The 6,936-nt window shown below is 39.1% G+C and overlaps 1 protein-coding gene and 1 long non-coding RNA gene across 4 annotated transcripts in view; one reads left to right on the top strand and one right to left on the bottom strand.

Moving 5' to 3' along the window:
- Positions 1–6,936, top strand: part of tmtc1 (transmembrane O-mannosyltransferase targeting cadherins 1) — a 100,170-nt gene that overhangs the window by 67,988 nt on the left and 25,246 nt on the right. The gene's annotated exons all lie outside the window — the stretch shown is intronic.
- Positions 1,574–5,338, bottom strand: LOC103459564 (uncharacterized). The gene is made up of 3 exons (XR_001776224.1): positions 4,446–5,338; positions 1,765–2,578; positions 1,574–1,674 (listed from the first exon to the last, which is right to left on the bottom strand). It is a non-coding gene; the product is annotated as an uncharacterized LOC103459564 (long non-coding RNA).

Genomic DNA, 6,936 nt, shown 5'->3' with positions numbered 1-6,936 from the left:
GTTATAGTTCCACATCGCTTAGGATTTGTTGCTGCGCGTTTGCGCAGTGTGAAGGAAAGAGACCAGCTGCACAGGCAGGCTGCGAAATGAGATGCAGGTGATCGGTATCGGCAACAAGAGCCAATGATCGCCGATCACGGTCTCTTGTTGCCGATGTTTATGATAAAAAAATAATAATAATAATTATGTGATCGGTATCGGTGATCGGCCCTCATGGGTGATCGGTATCGGCAGGAAAAAACCTGATTGGCAAATCTCAAATATATATATGTATACTTTTGTCATAGTACCCCCAAGAATTTAAAACTACTTTCAGCCCTGTGTATGGGTGAGTGATTTTGTCAATGGGGAAGCAAACAATTAATTCACATACGATTAATTAGAATTATAACGAACTTAGAATCCAAAAATACAGGAACAGTCACTCCTTAGTTACTATTTATACTACTTCTTGTTACAAACTGACTACTCACTTTTAATCCAGAGGAGTAAGAACAAACTTAGAATTTAGCTACTCACCTTTAGATTATTGTCAGTTGTTTAGAAACCCCGTAGTACTCGCTTTTAACGCAGAAAAGGAATTAGATTAGTCACTCTTTAGTTTATTTTTTTCAGAAACTGTAGCGTACCCACTATTTAGATGCAGAGACCAGAAACCCAGACGACACTTTTGAATCGAGACTACTTTTTAGATTCCTGTTCTTCCAAACCAGAAATAGAATTAGACCAGAGGATACTTAGGCCCTGTTTACACAACAACGATTTCAGGGGAAAACGGAAGAGTTTTGTTGCGTTTGTACTGTACATTTACACGAAACCACCGAACGTTTTCTCTAACAACTGCACAGATTGAAAACGGGTTCCAGAGTGCGATGTTTCTGAAACATACCGATGTCCGTTGTTGTGTAAACAGAGAAAACTGATCTTTTCTTGCAGAGAATCCCCAGCTCATGCATAGTATGACGCAAAACATAGCTGCTTCCTATAATCCACAGAAGAAGAAACTACTCACAATGCTGGTGTTACTACATTTTGTGTTTCCCCATCAGATACGGTTCCCTCAGCGTCTCTTCACCGCTCCGCATCGCCCACTTGGCAAAATACACGGCTGCTTGTTCAGCGCTCTTATCTAGAGAACTACGGACCAGCCCCGGCTCTAGATGAGTTTAACAGGGGGGCATCGACTTATTTTGGGGGGGCAAAATGAATCTACGTAGCTGAACATAGACAACAAGATCAGTAGCCTGCAGGCTACTTGTTAACAAGCTTAAGGTGCGTGCTGTATTGATATTAGCTAGTCATTGTTTAGCTGTCATTGCCTGTATCCAACAGTTTTACTCAACTCAGTCGGTTAGTTTGGGGGGAAAAAACTGTGCCAAGTTATTTGCGTTTTGCTGGTTTGCTACCCTGATTCTAATGCACACCTGCACAGCTCTGCGCAACAACAGCAGGTCTCCGTCGCTACTGCACAGGTGTAATCACTTTTATTTCAAAACATCAAACAGCACTGACAGCAATATACAACAAAGGTCATTCATTCATGGTACTTTGCACTGAAGGTGAAGCTTTGAAAGTTCATTGGAAGCGGCCATGGATGGTCTTGTGATCACTGATGGTGAAGTGTCTTTGGTGCTGCTCTTGTTTTCGCCAACATTAAGGAGGAAGACTTCCAGCCTGGGAGAAAAACCAGGAAATATAGCAGAAACATTAGGATAATAAATAAATATTGTAAAAAGAAGTGTGAACAAAACTAATCAGACTCACCTGTGTGTGTCACCATCATATTCATTCAAATTACTCTGCCCACCTGGTTTACAAGATGAAGCATAAAAAAGTCAGAAATAATTACTAAAGAAATTAGTCAACTTATAGAAGAATTTTTGGACGGCATTAAAAGTCGTGCCAAACTGTCTGAAGAAATGTGTTGAAGTCATCATAACAAGCTTGTCACCAACATGACACACTAACAAAGAAAAAACATTTTGGCAGTTTTGAGATAAGGCACAGGTACAAAATACCAGAGTCAAATGGCTCAATTGCCTCCTCATTGTGTAGATAAGTTCTCCAGAGTCCTGCTAATCACCTAATTATTGTATTAAGGTGTGGTGCAGTAGCACCACACCTGAATACATGTTGCAGGACAGTGGCCCTCCAGGACTGAAGTTTGACACCTGTGGCATAGATCAAGCCAACGGTCCAGCACAGCCACTCCCCCGTTTAGCAGTCTACAGGCAAAAACTGAAAGAAAACGACCTCCACAGCTAAATAATGTTAACTCAAATGGCCTCCAGATTTTCCTGACAGTTTTAATGTTTGGTTAAGACAATAAATAGTCGTATATACCGTGATATCCAAACAAATAAACGTACGCTAAGCAAACTGTGTATATGAATCGATACTCTTGTGTAAACGGAAAAATAATGCCTCCATAAAAAATAGTCAAAAACATGACAATTTTAACATAGAACTTACCTTGTTATAATAAGCTCCAGACAAGACGTCATACTGCTGCCCCTGCTCCTCAGGCAAACATGTGACGCAGTAGCGGAACAAGACGGCGTTGGCCGGGGGAGCAGAGCTAATGACCGGGCCCAAATAATAAAGCTCATGATAATTTAACTTTACAACATAGACATGCCCGCAACAGCAGAGCTAACAAGTTTCATCACCACAGAGAGCGACCATGTCATTTTGAAGTCCATCTGACATGAAGTACAACAAACCAAGAGAAGAACGGAAACATCAGGCTACTGATCACTAATGATGAAACAACACAGATTCAAAACATGTAAACGTTCCATAGAAATGCTCTAGCTAGTTTGTCATTTGTTGCCAAGTGACTGATGATGACGTTGGTTACAAGCTTTACCCAGAATGCACCTGGAGACAATAATGACGATTCATTTGTCGTTTGTGTGTCATAAAGTTAAATATAAGAGTGAAAATAAAGCCAGTCATGTGGCACAACATTTTTTTACTCTCCTTTACAGTTCTCATCAGATGTTATAAAGAAAGTTTGGAACCCTGAAGGAGTCAGAGCCTCTTCTGAGACAGAAAGTCTTCAGGTTTTCGAACACTTGATTTCTCTGGCTTCCTCTTTCATCTTCATTTGCTTAGTTAGACTGCAAACATATGTTGAAGATAAAATCATTGATGAACAAGTTATAACAACCTCACAATATCAAAGTCTCTCTTGTCTTATGGAGCTTAATTAAAACCAGGTTAGTTTATGAATAAAAGTACAAGTCGCAACAAACAACGTCCATGCATTTATAACATGAAGCTGATGATTGCTATAGTAATAATCATACAAGTCACAATAAAATGTATAAAATAATTATTTATGAAACCAACGTAAGTTATATATCTTTACTGTACTGTTTATAATTAAATGAAGATAATTAATAAGCAAACTTACCACCAGCTAGCAACACTTAGCAGCCTTCATCCCCCCGGGCTCCTTTTGTGACACACATTTCATTTCCATTAGTTGTTGTCCAGTTGTGTTGTCGTCTAACTCGGACGTCACCAGCTTGAATTGACCAAAATTAGTAACTATTGTCAAGGCCCTCTCTCCTTTTAAGTAGAGTAAAAATGGCAAATTTGAACAGCGTCTGTTATCTTCCCTGTGTTCAAGTTTTTCTTCTCGAAAATTATAAGTTTTTCTTATAATCAATGCCGTTGATTATAAGGTTTTACATCACATATCTGAAAATTGATTGGGTACTTTCTTAAAAATTACATCATCATTATCCTTTTTTTATTGTATGCAATTTTAATAAATGGTAAAAGATTATTAAGGCACTTAAAAATTCATACATAAATTTTTTAGACAATCGCTCAGCAAAATTTATCGTGACAGGCCTATTTATGAGTTAACTTTACTGTCATAAGTCGAGAGCACACATTTTGAGTCTGAAAGCAGGATTTCATGTATTTTGTTCTCAAAACTTTTAGTACTTTCAGTTTGAAAGCAGGACTTCACATCTTTGTTCTCAAAACTTGTAACACTTCTGCTGTCTTTCAAACAGAGGTCACGCTAGACTTTTTGGTTGTAGGTTATTTTGACTGACAGCATCAAAAACATTCTGTCTGATGGCCGGAGGTGTGACCAGGACAAAAAAAGCACTGTTGGCAACTTATTCACTTTGTTGCTATGTTTATTGACTTTTCAGACTCCTCTAAGACTTTTTTTTTCTTTTCAAAACAATAACTAATACATTTAATGACTCTTCTTCTGCGTTGTGTAATGTATTTATATTTTGTAAGACATGGTTAGAGCGAGGTGATAGGTGGCTCTAAGATTCTGGCTTGTTTATTATAGTTGTCATAGCAACCACTAACAATTGACATAGCAACTGTCATGACAGTTGGGTACAGACGACAACTATAGAACACGTACAGAGTAGACACTTTCAGCATTACATTGCATGTTGTACTATTACCTGCACTATTAGCTTCTCCTGCTTCCTCAGCACTGCTGCCAGTCTGACAGTCATTCATTCAACACCAAACTTTCACCAAATAGTCAGAGCACAGCAGATCCATTTCACTTTGTCCACATTGCAAATAAATCACACATATGTAAAGCTGAGAAACCAATGCTTGCTAGTCGCCATGGTAACCTTTGTTACTTCAAATTCTGACTGGCCATTGAGCGGGCAAGGGAACAGAGGTGGGGAGGGCACTTTATGCTTTTACACCCGAACCGGGGCTGTGACGAAGTTGTTGCTTAGTGATGTTCACAGTGTCTCTTCATGCAATACTGCACTTTAAATTGTGTTTTTTGCGCAGTAACAATAAGAGGGTTTGGTATTTTCTTGCAGCTATGCAGCTCAGTAGATCAATCACCTCTATACACTCTAAGAAATAATCCTGTAAATTTACAGTAACATACTGGCAGCTATAGATGCCAGAAGTTTACTATAAATGCACCGTAGCTGTACCGTAATTAATCCTGACAGTAGGTTACCGTCAATATCTGCCAGTAGTTTACCGTTATTTCGAAAGAATGGTAATCTACTGTTTTTCTGAAAGAACGATAAAAAAAATTCTGGTAGCTACAGACGCCAGTTTTTTTGTTGTTGTTTTTTTTACCGTTCTTTCAGAAAGGGTCAAAAATATTTTATTGGACATTTACCTTTTCACTCATGTAATTACCTATTAAAGTGGTATACTGTAAGTAAGTACTGTAATGACGCCAACACACCGCAGATGTAGTACCATCAACAGGGTTTATTAGAAATAAGAGCAACTCTAACACACCGTTACACTCAACTGAATAGCTTCACTGCTAACACACTGAACTCTCCGCTCTTCCGGTGTTCTGTCGCCCACATGACAGGTCCATCACATGTCAGACAGGGGTCAGACAGGGGAACCCCATAACACTCTACACATAACAGTGATCACAATGCAACTTATAACAAATACACATAACCATATGGACCCCAGCAGAACTAAAATACAGAATCGTTAAAATACTACGGTGGTCGACAGGTGCAAACGCGCAGCAAACAAAGAAAAGACGCAAACAAAAAAGAGATGCAAAAAAATATATAAAAATAAGTATTACAGACCACTAGAGCTTTGTGTCCGAATTCAGGGTCTGCATCCTTTCAAGCTCATTCTTCCATGGGCTTGAGAAACGACCCGGTCTACGGAAGAGGGGTCCTGTGAAAGCAGAGAACATTGCAGAGAAGCTGTAGCCTCCAGCTAGCTGCCTAGCCTCCACCTCGGCATTATGTTGCTTAGCAGCCGTGACACAACATGATTTACACAATGTTTGTAGGCGAGAATGTAGATGTATAAATCTCACATTTCTGCTCGGTTCATCAGTGCATCACCTAATTGCAATATCTGTACGGCGTTTCCGTCAGCTCCCGCTGTAAAAATACCCAGCTCCCCTCGCCTGCTGCCAGCTGGTCCAGGTTTAGTATACCACGGGAGAACACTTGACTCATTTAGGCTTTCCCAAATGACAGTTAAACACAGATACTAAGTCAGGTAACATCTTGTTGTAATATTTTGGTTCACTCAAATATTTAATATATTCCTGAGCAAATCGGTTTGACTGATTAAAGTTAAGCCTAAAAACACAATAGTTTGATTAAACTGTATTGTCTTACCTGAGACTTGGAAAGTATTTGAAAAGGGATACTTTGCTTACATTCCTTGTGTAAATGTGCTATACGTGTTTGAACATTTTAGAATCAGACTAAGATTGTTTTAATATTCAACAGCCTTATTACAAAAGGTAAAGAGTGATAGAGAAATCAGGACAAAAAAACATACTTCGAGTTTGTTTTTTTTTTCCTTCGCCGCTATGTGATTCACGTTGTCATGGTTGCTAAGCAACATAACGCCACGGTAGAGGCTAAGCAGCTAGCTGAGAGCTACAGCTTCTCTCTTCCGGTCGTTGAGGACCCAAAGATGCAAAACCTGACTTCAGACACAGCTGTTCTTGGTTCGACTCCCCCTAGTGGTCTGGATCACTTCTGTTTTCAGCATTTTTTGTTTGAATCTCTTTTTTGTTGCTTGTGTTTTTCTTGTCTTTGCTGGATGTTTGTACCTGTTGGCCACCATAAAATACAGTGGTGAAAGTAAATATACCTTCAAATACTGGTGTCTGTAGGTCTGTAGGTATTTAAATAAAGCTGTTTTTAATTACGTAAAGAGAAAACATCACCACCTTTGTCAAATGTTAATCATAACTTGCTTTAAAACCATGTCATTGTAAAAAAAATTATAGGAATGGTTTTACCGTTGAATGAACCAAAGTCTGCTGCCTCATTGGAGGCTGAAGATGAACAACACTGTCCTGTATGGAATGTCGACTGGACCCTCTCAAAGACAATATGGCCTTCAATGCTGACCATGCAGAAAACTGCTTGCCACAGGGACTGTAATAAACCAAGTCCTTAATTGGAAGAACAT

Source organism: Poecilia reticulata, linkage group LG23 (assembly GCF_000633615.1).
Source record: "Poecilia reticulata strain Guanapo linkage group LG23, Guppy_female_1.0+MT, whole genome shotgun sequence".
In the NCBI taxonomy this organism is placed as follows: Eukaryota; Metazoa; Chordata; class Actinopteri; order Cyprinodontiformes; family Poeciliidae; genus Poecilia; species Poecilia reticulata.
Note: the sequence above shows the minus strand (reverse complement) of the source record. Positions and strands in the feature narration are given on the sequence as shown.